Source organism: Gavialis gangeticus, unplaced genomic scaffold, assembly GCF_001723915.1.
Source record: "Gavialis gangeticus isolate Ggan-Ray unplaced genomic scaffold, GavGan_comp1, whole genome shotgun sequence".
Lineage (NCBI taxonomy): Eukaryota > Metazoa > Chordata > Crocodylia > Gavialidae > Gavialis > Gavialis gangeticus.
In genome coordinates, this window is record NW_017728964.1 from 7,992,969 (window position 1) to 8,006,451 (window position 13,483).

Sequence of the window (13,483 nt, forward strand, 5' to 3'; positions counted from 1 at the left end):
TTGGTGTCATCGGTGAACTTGGCCAGTCCGCTTCTGACACCAATAGTCACATCATTGATGAAGATGTTAAACAGTATAGGCCCTAGGACAGAGCCTTGAGGAACCCCACTGGTGACCGCGCACCAAGACAATTGGCTTCTGTCAACCACCACCCTCTGGGTCCTACCGCGGATCTCCTGGCCACCCTGTAGTGTTAGAATCAGGCTAGGGACAGACATTCAGAAAGACTGAGCCTGAATTGATTCAATCTTTGCAGGTTAGTCTAACCTGACTAGGCTGAACTGGTTCGCATATGTACAGACATTTCCTGAACTGGTTCACATATGTACAGACATTTCCTCTGGATGTAGAGTTGCTCAGGCTAGAAACCAGAGGGGCACTAAAGCAACCCTCCCTTCCATTCCACAGTGCTGAGCTGAGGGGGGTGTGGCCAGACCCCCACAGGATGCTCTGATCAGGGAGGGGTTCCCCTCCCCCCAGCAAGGGAGCCAGCAGGGTGTTGATAACAGCATTTAGCATACCATCAAGAAAACAAAAGCCCCTCTCATTAATTCATTCTCTTCTAAACAACTTTTTCCAAGGAAGGAACAGAGGGACATTATCAGTTGACCTACTGATTAGCTTCAAAAAGCCCTAAGCAGACATTGTCCTGTCTGCCTTTGTCCTGTCTGCCTTACACAGACACCTCTCAGCATTAGCTAGCAGACCACATGCTGGCTACAGTGGGACAGGAGGCAGGGGAATCCCTGCTTGAGCAGAGAGTGGCAGGGGATGGGGCAGGGGGAAGCCAGACACATGGGAGGGGCCAGCCCTGCTCTGGAGCTTACAGCACAGCCCCACCTGGGCTGCAAAGCATTTGGGATGCTGGGGGACTCTGATTTAAGTTAAACTAGGAAGGGGTCCGGGACAGCATTGCGTAAACTGGTTTGACCCAAATCAGTTAAGTCTGATACTACACTCAACCAGGCTTATCTCAAACCAGTTTCAGCCATTTTCAAACTGGGTTATGTGCACTGAATGTCTGTTCTGTTACAGGTTTAAACCAGTTTCTGATCACTTAAACCGGTTTATGTGTAATGTCTGTCCCTACCTACAGACTGTCTCCCTGCCAGTGCAGGATACAGATTGTCAGTGTAAAAACCATACATACTGCAGTATCAAGGCACTGTGAGAGGACACCAGCCCCTCAGAAGGGACATGTCATTAATTTAGTCATACCTTGAATCTAATCAAATGGGCCAACAGAGCCAGAAGTGTCACACACCCAAACAATAAACTCCCAGTCCCTCTACATGGAACTTAAGCATTAAATACCTAATACTTAGCAGCCACCATACTGCTTGCCTAAATCATGAGGAGCCATGGAGGGAAATGTGACAAAAAGGAGTCAACTGCTTTGCCCCCTCCCACCTTCTGCCAAGAGGATTCATTCCTTGATTTGGCTCGCTGGAGAAGGCAGGGTGGGAAAGGATGAAACAACAACAAAGTGATGATGGAGACAAGGCTGGTGCCAGCATTTGAATGCCCTGGGCACCTGCCAAAAATAGCATGATGCTTGGCTTTTTACATTAAGCAACTCCCAGCTCTGATGTAACCTCTGACTGGCTAGGAGAGCTGCTGCCACTGAGCAAATACAACCCCAATGTCTTCCACTTCACAGGCAAGCAACAAGTGAAAACTCTCTAGCTTTTGCTGCTTTATCTACTAGAGTCAACCGAGAATGCAGGGAGTAAGGCCCAAAGTCACCAGTGTAGTTATGCACCTAAAACCTACTTAGACATCTGATATGTAAGTGATTTCACTGGTAAATTAGACACTTTGAGCTGGATCCTATTCCACCCATTAGGCACCTTAATGGATTTAGCACCTACATTCAATTCTATACCAACTTGTTGAAGTCCTGGAAAAATTATTAACACAAAAGATGAGTGGGTCCTTCTCCTTAGTGCATTTTTATGACTTAGTCTTAAGGCTAAAATGATGGTATGCTATGAAGAGAGATGAGTTAATGGGTTTTTAGGGACTCCAGGTGGCATGGGATCCACTTAGTTGTCTAGTAGGTGGACTAGGATTAGGCACTTTGCAAAACTTGCCTTAAGTCACCAAGATAATCTGCACCTGAAACTACAGGTCCTCTAATGCAGATAACCTCTGAATGCAATGGGAGTTACCTGGGCAGAGGGCTTGCAGGAATGGGTCTATTCTGCATGCCTCATTTGCATACATAAAGCCAACACCCAAAGCCCAGGGAGATAGACAGGGGCCTGCATGGCATGTTTGTAAAACAACTTTTGGCTGGTGTGCACACCTATTCTTGCAGGTTATGTATAGCATCTTCACAGTACAGACAGAGCTCTGTGAGACCAATAGTGATGAGGGCTTTGCCCATAATGACAATTATGAATAACTTCTATTCCAGTAAGACGTAGAAGCCCCAGTCAAAATCAGGACCCCATTATGCAAATCAAGGCATTGTACACACACATAATAAGAGACTGGCTCTGCCCCTAGAAATGAAAGGAAGAGACTCAGAGAAGGGAATTTACCTGCCCACAGTCACTAGCAGAGCTAGAATAAAATACAGACCCCCTCCACACACACACAGGCACACCCTGCACCACCCATGGCTCTGACCACCCTGCCTCTCTCATCATGAATGTTAAAGTATAGAAGCAGCAAGCCCAGCTGGGGTTGGTGGTCCAGCAAGAAACATGATCTGGGAGAAGGAATCCTTCCTATGGGACCAAGCTAGGTGGCCTTTTGTCTGGGCATGTCAAAAGAAAAATAAAATAAAAAAATAAATAAAGACTTCTGTGTTGGGGGACTTTTTTTTTTTTGTGCAGTTGTTTCTGATCCCTAATAAATCATGTAGGCTGGAGCTGACCAATATGCACAACATTATTATTGTCTTGATTCATTTGTTGAAAGAAAAATGACACTGCAGCTTTGCCAGAGCAGACAGGATCTGCTTTTTCAGCAGGTTTGTTGATATTAGCCTACAATCTCATCGGGCTCCGTGTATACTCTGGACTCTAAAAGTATTGCTGCATTCCCATCTCTTAGATACCGAGAGTCACCAAACCAAAATACTGCTTGCTGCAGCTCAGGCCTGAAACAATCTGTCTTTATTTTTCTCCCTCCTCAGTTTCCCATTAATTCTCCAACAGCATTTGTGTACATTGAGTTTACAGATTGAAGTAGCTGAACTGAGAGCCAGGGTGAACTATCTCACATCCATCTAAACAAAAGCAAGCATTTCCAGTCCACAAGATTTACTCAGCAAGAGATTGGCTATGGGTATGTGGGGGTGGAGGGGCTCTGGCTCAGGGGCCAGATAGGGAAACTTCTGAGGGATGTACAGACCTTGCTTTATGAATAAGCAGCAGACTTTGTTGCAGGCCCCCCTGAGTATCTGGAGCTTGCTTACCCCTCTCTTAGGATGGATCAGACATGCCTGTAGGCATGTCAGTCACCTTCCTGAGCTGAGCTGAGCTGAGCTGAGCTGAGCTGGTGGAGTTGGTGTGTTTACAAGTAGCAGCCTGCAGCTTTAAACCTGGAGGCTCTCGAAAAAACTGCAGAGATATGGTGCACCGACACCCATGGCATCTTGTTGTTTCCATGCTGCATGTATTTTGCTATTACAGGTGAATGAGTCATGGAAAGATTAGGTTTCTTTAACACCCCCTCTGGTTTCCATGAGCTTTTTCTAGTGTTTCCAGAAGGCAACAGTGAGCCATGACATTTCCAAAGGCAAATGTCCCTCCTGGAGAGAAAGGGAGAATGTATATGGGGTATGTGTGCAATGTAGTGAGCCCTGGCTCTTACTCAGGTGTTGCTATTCCCCACCCCTCTACTCCTCATACACAGCCTTTTCATCTCCGATACATGGCATACGGTGCTTTTCACCCAGGCTGAGTAATATAGCAAGGAATAAATTAGGACCTAGGCTCCATTTGCATTTGAGCTGGTAACTCACCCACCACTGTGCAGAGAGGATGCAGATCAAATCACTCAGGTCCTCCAATGTGTTTCAAAAAATCCCCCTTTACACTCAAAAGAATCAATAAGATCTCCCACTCTTTATAGGGAAAGAAGCATAGAGCATCTCAGCTCACCACAGAACAAAGAGCCAAGGGATGTACCCCCAGAAGTCCTAATGACACTAAGGCCACTGACAGACATTAAAAAGAAGGTGCAATGGGATCTGATGCACAATCCCAATGTCATAGAATCATAGAAGTCAGGTTGGAAGGGACCTAATAGATCTTCAAGTCCGACCCCCTGCCAGGGCAGGAGAAAAAACTGGGCTCCAATGATCCCAGCTAGGTAGGCATCAAGCCTCCTCTTAAAGACCCCCAGGGTAGGAGCCAGCACCACTTCCCTTGGAAGTTGGTTCCAGGTCCTAGCTGCCCTGACCATGAAGTAGTTCTTACGGATGTTTAATCAAAACCTACTCTCCAACAACTTGTGGCCATTATTCCTTGTTATGCCAGGGGGCACTAGGGGAAACAATGCCTCTCCCAAACCCTTCTGGTCCCCCCTAGTGAGTTTATAGACTGTCACCAGGTCCCCCCTCAGCCTTCTCTTGCGCAGGCTGAACAGGTTCAGGTCCCGCAGTCTCTCATTGTAGGGTCTGCCCTGTAGTGCCTGGATCATGCAGGTGGCCCTCCTCTGGACTCTCTCAATGTTGTCAGGAGGTGCAATTATGGGATTGAGGATCAGATCCCATCACACAATATTGCCAGTGCAGAGAGAATCTGGGATCATGATCCCAGGTTTTCCCTGGACTGGCAATCATTGCTTCCCTGGCTGGTAGCCTCTCAGTTGATCGGAGCCCCCAGTCCCAAGGGCACACCATGCACGCCCGCAACTGGGAGCCCCATCAGTGTTCAGAGTTCTCAGCAGCAGTGGGGTGTGGCTGCGCTCCTGTGACTGGGCGCTGTGTCAGATGGTCAGGGCTCCCAGCACAGGGAGCTCATTGTTATCCCCAGCTGGGAGCCCAGTTAGAAGACCAGTGCTCCCAGTCTCTGGATCAAAAAAGGGTGCAGGCATGTCTGCATTCAAAGTGCATTAGCTCAGTTTAATGCACATTAAGGTCATACATCTACATGTGCATACCCTTAATGCTCCTTAAAATGGTGATTTAAGGTTATACCTCAGGTATCAAATTTATGCGCGAATAGCTAAATTGCATTAGCAAATGTGCAGACATGCTAATGCACATCAACGTGGTGTGAGCCAATTGACTTGGAACTAATTTTAGTCCCAAGTCAGTCCACACAGGCACACACCTGCGTTAATGTGCATTAGTGTGTCTACATATTTGCTAATGCAGATTAGCTATTTGCACATAAATTTGATACCTCTTTGTGCGTGCACATGTAGATACGCACTTAAATCACCTTAATGCGCATTAAGTTTAGGTATGCGTATTAAGTTTAGGCATTAAGTTTAAATGACCATTAAGTTTAGGCATATGTAAAAGCACATGTAGACATGCCCTGTGTTCTGGAGGATGGGAGACTGGCTACATGTTCAGTTACAGGCAGAATAGGAACCAGCCACAAAGTTATTACACATATTTTGTGTAATAACTTTATCTCTCTTTCCTGGTTTTATCACGCCATTAATTGAATGAATGTGTGGCCAGGTCACTATAAGATGTCATTAAGCAGTTAATAACATCTTAAGTGCTGTATCAGGGACTTAATGCTCTACCCAGCATTAGAGAGGAGAGAGTAAATTAGATACAGCTTAGCAGTGTAGCTGCCATGCCCAAGTGAGGCTTCTCCAGGTGCTTGAACCCAGCCTTGGTCACACCCTGGAATGAAGATATACTCTAAGATTAAGTAGAAGATGGTTTGAGACTCACCTTCTCACCAGCAACCCTGAGTATTACTCCAGGTGTGGACATTCTCCATAGCCAATAAATAATATTGTGTCAATTAGTTTGTTGTCCCTGATACTGGCAATTGTAAATCTTCATAAGCATTGCACATCAGCAGATTTTGTAACCAGCAGCTGTATAGCTCTGCTTTTCCTGCTTTGCTAAATAATTATGTACTCAGCTCTGAAATGGCTACAGCTGTGTGGAGTGTGACAAGACAGTTTAGTTTTGGAAGCCAAAGTTTTATTTGTGACATGCAGAATAAAGAACATATTTGTGCTTAGCTTCTCTCCTACTTCTGCAGCAGCTTCCCAAATGTGGGATTCCTATTCCCAGTGCATGTACCTCTTTATGTCTCTCTAAAAAGGAGAGGTGTGGGCATTTGGCAACATAAAATTGGACAGTCAGAGCCATGTTGGCATCCCAAAAGAGGTGGCTTGTCCAACTTGCTCAATGACAGGGGTCAGCAACCTACAACCCATGGGCTGGATCCAGCCCCTGGAACTATAGGTTTCCCTTGCTTTATGCGGGTTCTCTATGTGCAAATTCACTCTTACGCGATGACCCTTTTTATACCAAAAATGTGTTATATGCAACATAAGTTCACTCTTATGCAATCAGTGTGGTGGAATCTCGTAGTTAGCTGCTTTGTGTGATGCATTGTGGGAGTGACACGCACCAAAATATAGTCTCCTGCGTGGATGTGTGCTCCTCGCTCGTTGTCTGTGCCATGCATTCCTGTGGTTGCTATCCCCATTATGATAGTGCCCTGCTGTTGGTGAGTACCAAAATTGCCTTGTAAAAGTGGTAGAAATGGGTCTTGAGGTCAGTACAGTTGAGGTCTTGGAATGTATCCCTATTTGTTACATTGTAAAGTGGGTTCCCTTTTTGTGAAGTTATGCACTGTTTTCCAGGAACACACATACACCATAAACAAAGGGAAACCTGTATTTGATCCAGCCCATGGACATGGGGCTTCAACAGAATTTGGCAGCAGCGGGCTTTGCTTTCCTGTGCCACTATGGGGAGAAGCAGTGGCAGTATCTGGGTCCTGGTTCCTACTCATCCATCCAGTTGCATCCAGTTTTGGGTCCCGCAATTCAAAAAGGATGTGGAGAAGCTTGAGAGAGTCCAGAGAAGAGCCACGCGCATGATCAGAAGTCAGGAAAAGAGACCTTACAATGACAGGTTGAGAGCCATGGGGCTCTTTAGCTTGGAAAAGCACAAGCTCAGGGGTGATCTGGTGGCTGCCTATAAGTTTATCAGGGGTGACCACCAGGATCTGGGGGAACAATTGTTCACCAGAGCACCCCAAGGGATGACAAGGTCAAATGGTTATAAACTACTGCAAGACCGTTTCAGGCTGGACATAAGGAAGAATTTCTTTACTGTCCGAGCCCCCAAGGTCTGGAATAGCCTGCCCTCGGATGTGGTTCAAGCACCTACATTGAACACCTTCAAGAGAAATTTGGATGCTTTTCTTGCTGGGATCCTATGACCCCAGCTGACTTCCCGCCCCTGGGGCAAGGGGCTGGACTTGATAATCTTCCGAGGTCCCTTCCAGCCCGAATGTCTATGAAATCTATGAAATCCTCTTTTCACCTGAACTGGGTCATTGTGGCCTGCAGCTTGAACAGATTGGCAACTGCTGCTGTATGAGATCCAGACTCTTCTTGTCCTGGATTTTGGTTCTAACAAACAAAACAACAAACAAGATAAAGGTCTAGCCCCCTCCTCAGGATGGTTTGTCTGTAGGGTTCCTCTTTCAGGCCTGTCAAGACCACATTCTGGATCCTCTCTGCTCAGTGGATCGCTTGCACCTCCCTTATATACAGGTGAGCTAATGAGACATCTGCATCAATGAGTTCGCATCAGGACCCTTTTTCAACAGGATCAACTCCTTCTAACAGTAGTTTCAGTCAAACACAGACAGCCACCAGTACACATTCACTTCTACCAGGGCTTGAACTGTGTCAGCTTCTTTTATTGTTTTACCATTGTTCTTCCCTGCCTGAAACTAGCTCTCCTACCTGTATTCAAGCAGATTTCATCTATTTTCTATCTGCATTTATGGAGGGATTTCTAAAAAAGAAAACACTTAAGTGCAGAGTCATAACAACACAGCACACTGTTTCTCCATCTCTGTTTCTCCATCTTCCTCACAACTACTAACAAAGCTTGAGGACTCCCATAACAGGAAAGAAAGTCATGGAGTCGAATTTTCCATAAGCGAGAATGAGACACATTTGCAATAGACTTTGAAAGGACAAATTTCAATATGCGGACATGGTGTCTTGTTAATTTTCTGGATCACTTGCATTTGACATTCAAAACTGCCCACTGAAAAATGGCACTGATTCAGGATGAATCCTGAAAAAATGATGCAAGGAAAATCAGTCACACCCCATAGCCGTAAAGAAAAACATGTATTCTGTCTTGGCAGAGCTCCCGCAAGGTCCTTGCTGCAAGGACACTTTTCATAGGATCTTGGAAACCAGACTTGCTCTCATCCCTGATGCTAGGCCCCCGGACTTATCTGTGCCAGCCTGATGTCTTCTGCCTGCATTGCAGGTCAGACCAAACATATGCAAAACCCAAGCCTGGCTATTTTTGTCTCTGCCTGACAGGCATCTCCTGTGCAAAGTGTGGACAAGTTTCCCAGAAAATTCTCAACTTAGATCATAATTAGAGAGGAGTTTGTTTGTGTCTCATCTGAGCCCCCAATTGTCCTCTCTTGTAAAACCACAACAGAATTCAGGTCTGGGGACAGACTCTACGCACGAAAACAGCAGGGGAAGAGTAGCCTGGGTGGGACCAGCTTGCTGTGGGGCTGGGTGTAGCACAGGAAAGGGCTGAGGGTGCTGGTGGAAGAAGCATGTGTCCAGCCTTGTGCACAGGTGTGACTCTTGCTCAGGGAAGTACCACATCCATTCACAAACTTAAAACACTTCAGACCCCTTTCACATCACCGCTGCAGGGCAGGGAGCTTGATCTCACATTTTATCTTCCTTTCCAGGCACACAAAGCCTGAGTCAAAACCGGTTTGGCTTTGATTGGATTCAGCATTTCTCTAATTAACTGGAGGAACCGGTTGGTGAATCTGCAGCTGCTTGCCAGCCACCCCACACCTGACGCAGTGGTTTGATGACAGGTCTGACGGGCATGACCGCACAGGAAAGTGGAGGTGCATGACACCTGCTGCTCCACACTTCCCTCATCCCCAGCCTTGTTCTTTTTCCCCCATACATAATGCACAGGCACGAGTCCTACTCTTCCAGGGACGGTGGATTTAGAGAATTAGTGAGCAATCAGCTGTGTTCCCAGAGGCCCTCACATTACCTTTCCTCTCTGACCTCATACCTGCTTTCTCCCTCCCTCACTCACTCTGCCCTTCTGTACTCCCTTGCCCCTTCTCTCGGGTGGGATCACAGCCCCATCTCTCTGGATAGCCTGCCATTCACTAAAGATAGAAAGAAGGTTTCAGTGTCTAGGACTGATAGCAGGAAAGTCTTCCCTTTCTTCTGAGCCAGCAGGACCCTTCTGTAATGCTGTACTAACATTTGTTCTAGTTTCTTCTAATTGATTACTGTTATTATTACTATGAATGATGATGTTTATTATGGTTGTACTCAGGGAGCAACCAAAAACTGGTGCCCATTCCACCAAAAACTTTACAGTGAGTCTCAGAGGCTGCCAGAGAGCTGACAGTCTAAATCAGTAATGCCCAGCTCATGTGGCCCACCAGTCTGCAAGCCATATCCAGAGGGCAAAACCACATCATCTGGCCTGCGTGGCTGCAATTGGGTGGCAGTATTAGTTGCTGCAGCTCCCAGAGCTGGGGCCGCTGCTGCTTCTCCTACCATCCCATGAGCAACCCTGCAGGCCAAATGACACTACACTCTGCATCTGGTCCATGGAGCTCCTGAGGGGCCTGGAAATTTGGTGAAAGGATGAGCAGTGGCAACATTAATTGCCATGATCCCAAGAGCTACAGCAATTCATGCTGCCACTACTTGCCACTGCCAAATTTCCAGACCCATGTGGAGCCCTGCAAGCTGAATGACATGGCTTCCCTGGTTGCATCTTGCTCACAATTGCTCTAAATAGACAGGACAGACCAAGACTAGTAAAAAGCTTCAGAAAAAGATTTGGAGCCTAATTTTGCTCTCGAGGAAGCCGAAGGCAAAACTCCTAGTGATACCAATGAGACCAGGCTTAAACCTATTGTGTAAAGGGAGCACAGGATGGTTGCCTCCTGTTCTGTTCATTGACAGATGCAGTATGATGCTCCTCCGGTGCTAGCAGCTGGCTCATAAACATGTTTCCATTTTGCCTACCCTCTGCCAGATGTCACCAGCCTCCACTGACTTTGTGCTGATTTAAACAGAGGACGCTACAGAAAAAAAAACATAATGTGCTGCAGATGTGGAAAAATGAAACCCATGTAGCCTGTTTTTTATTGAATTCAAAGGAACAGCACAGAATATGCCAGCTGGATGCTGGTTATATTTGTGGCAATAAGCTGTTTGTGACTCTTATATGTGTAGGATTCAGAAGGCTTTACTAAACCTTCATACTGCCTAATAACCCGGGCTGATGACTCTCCTGGATCCTCTCACCTCCTTTAAGGGAGGATCACACTTCTGACTCCCTTTAGCCAAGTGGGAGCTTCACCTGGGGCTCCCTCTGATATTCTGAAGAATTTCCATTTGATTCCAGCATTGTCCTGGTCTCGAGGCTAAGTGATCATCCTTCCTGAAGCAGCTCATTCCTGGAACCACTTTCTCTTACCAGAGGTACAGCAGTCATGAGGGGTTCTAGGCAATCTCCCCATTGTCCATACCAGCCTGCTTTCCATACCCCAAACACATGGTGCCTAAATGACTCCTACTACAGGCTGCACCAACCCCTGGTTTCATTGGGATAAAGACCATGGTTGCATTTGGAACAGAAAAGTAAGCAGCCTTCATTGCCCATTAGCAGTACATTGCAAGGAGGCCTGGACAGGCTGATGGTTTCTCACACACAATTCCTGGTGGGGTCAGATCATAAAGACAATAAAACCTCAACCAAACACCACGCTCAGGTTCCATAGGAAAAGACAGATTAAACAGACAGACCCACAGTTTGTGCACATGGTGTCTCCAAATAGACGCCAGAATCATAAAAAAAAAAAGTGTTGGAAGGGACCTCAGGGGGTCATCTAGTCCAACCCCCTGCTCAAAGCAGGAGCATCAAACTATCTCATGCCAGCCAAGGCTTTGTCTACACAAGTCGTAAAAGCATCTCAGGATGGAGATTCCACCACCTCTAAGGGTAACCTGTTCCAGTGCTTTACTACCCTCCTAGTAATAAAGTGTTTCCTAATATCTAACCTGAGAACAGTCTAGTTCTGTCCTCTTTCTCACCACCCTTTAGATACTTAGAGGCTGCTGTTAAATTCCCTCTCCGTCATCTCTTCTCCAGACTAAAATCCCACCCTGGACTTTAGTTTCAGGTGGCTGCTATTTTTACAACAAAGAGAACCAAAAATCCCAGACCCAGGCATCTCTGAGGGTGGGAAAGTGAAATGCAAAAATCACCTCTGAATGGTGTGGCTTGGCTCCATCTCCAATAAGAGGCAAGGCCATATAGTTGTCCTTAGGACAATTATCTTAATGTTCTCAGTGGTGGTGCACACGCCTGTATTCTACTTACCTTGGAGTTCTGCTATGATATGTGCATAATTAGTTACACTGAAAACTCTCTAGCTGGGTCAATGGTGAAATGTAAATCAGAGGAAGAACCGTCATGCACTGACTCATCCATCAGATGGGGAGGTTACCTCATATGCACTATTGCTGCAACACCTGGCTTTCCCCAGTAATTACTCCAGGGTGGATGGCGTGTGTTCCACCACCAGTTTGGAGCATCTGCACCAAGAAGTACCTCTGAGACCATTACTTTATTTCTCAACAGCTCCCTTGAGGTGTACAGGATGCAGCCCTCCAGGAAACGATCACTGTCTCATTCTCACTGCTGCTCCTTGGCCTCTGAGAGTGGAAGAGTGCAAGTTTCCCTTATTCTTTACAAGGAACCAGTGACAGGCAAAGTGCTTGAGTCAGCAATCAGCAGCAGCAGGAAAAAATCTTTAGCCAGTTTCCTTGTTAGTGTAGGCTGCAACTCCTCTCTCCCCTTCCTCTGAGGGGTGCTTCCTCCTTTGCGCTGGTGGTCAGCACACATAATACCAGGGTGAGGGACCAGGTGTCCCATTTCCCGGGGTACCCTTTCACACATACTATACCTGAGAGCCATTCTGGGCTAATGAACATGTGGACATACACAAGGCTAGCCCAGTGCTATCTGCTGGACACATTTATATTGCCATTTACTAAGACAACCAAGTAGGGATGTGGGTAGGCACTAAATGTGCTCCTATTTATAAGTGGCAACACATTTCCTGCAGTCAGATCTTATACAACACAGCAATGGGGGAAGGAAGTGAATACCACAAAGAGGCACCAGCTGATTCAGCCCACACCAGGATGGCTGCATTTGTTAATCAATGAGGATGTAGCGCTGTGGTGATTGTTTTGCCTTCCCATCCAATCTCTGTGTACACTGAGAGCTTGTCTGTCTTCTACCTAAGAGGCTATCAGCAAGTAAGCAACGCCTGTCTGAGGAACTGCCTTCCTTTATAAACCAGTCTCATCAGAGCTTAGCATCAGTTGTGTTGGGCATTTAGTTTTCAAAGGCCTTATGTTTCTCTTATTGGGGAACAAAACATACAGGAGAACTTTCTTTTAAATAGCTGGTGAGTAGGTGTATTACATGAATTATCCCTGTGATCACTGCTGTATGAGTCTCTTTTGGGGATCCTTCCTCAGATTCCACACCCTTTGCAGCTGAGAGCCTTTTCTCTTTGAAGTCTTTGCCCAGTGCTATGACAATTAATGAGGTCCTTTCAAAATTAAGAAGCAAACAAGCAAGTCTGGTGGCATGCAGCAGCAAGATGGAGGAAGAGTGATGACACTATTCTGTTTAACCAGTATCCCCACCTTCTGCAGGTCTTCTCCACCTCTGCTGACAAATCATCTGATTACAGGAGGGACGAATCTCTGGCCATCTCCACCCCTGCCTCACCCACACAAAGGTGGCTACAACAAAAAAACTACCATATTTCATAGTGTGTAAGTTGGGGTTTGAAGCCCAATTTTGGGGTCTTAAAAATCAGACTTGACTTATACACCATGCCACATCAAAAAAAAAAAAATCAGTCATGGGACTGGGCTCTGTGCTCAGCTGACAGCCCCATCCCCTGTGAGCAGCAGCACTGCTTGCAGGGGATGAGGCCACAGCTGCTGAGTGCTGAGCCCAGCCAAGTCCTGCCCTGCCCCCATCCCCAGCGAGCAGCACCAGGCTCGCAGAGGATGTGGCCATGCCACCACAGCGGTGAACCCAACCCAATCCTCTGCGAGCAGCACCAGGCTCAGCGTTTGGTAGTGCCACTCGCAGCAGACAGGGCCAGGCTTGGCACTCGGGTGGTGAGGCTCCATCCCGTCAGCCCAGCACCACTCACAGGGGACGGGGATGGGCTCAGTGCTCAGCTGGCACAGC

General features: G+C 46.8%; 1 long non-coding RNA gene across 1 annotated transcript in view; it reads left to right on the forward strand.

The window, feature by feature from the left end:
- Positions 1–10,390, forward strand: part of LOC109286948 — a 21,587-nt gene extending 11,197 nt beyond the window's left edge. The window contains exon 3 of the long non-coding RNA XR_002094727.1: positions 10,380–10,390. This is a non-coding gene — a long non-coding RNA (uncharacterized LOC109286948). The remainder of the gene's footprint in view (positions 1–10,379) is intronic.
- Positions 10,391–13,483: the final 3,093 nt, after the last annotated feature.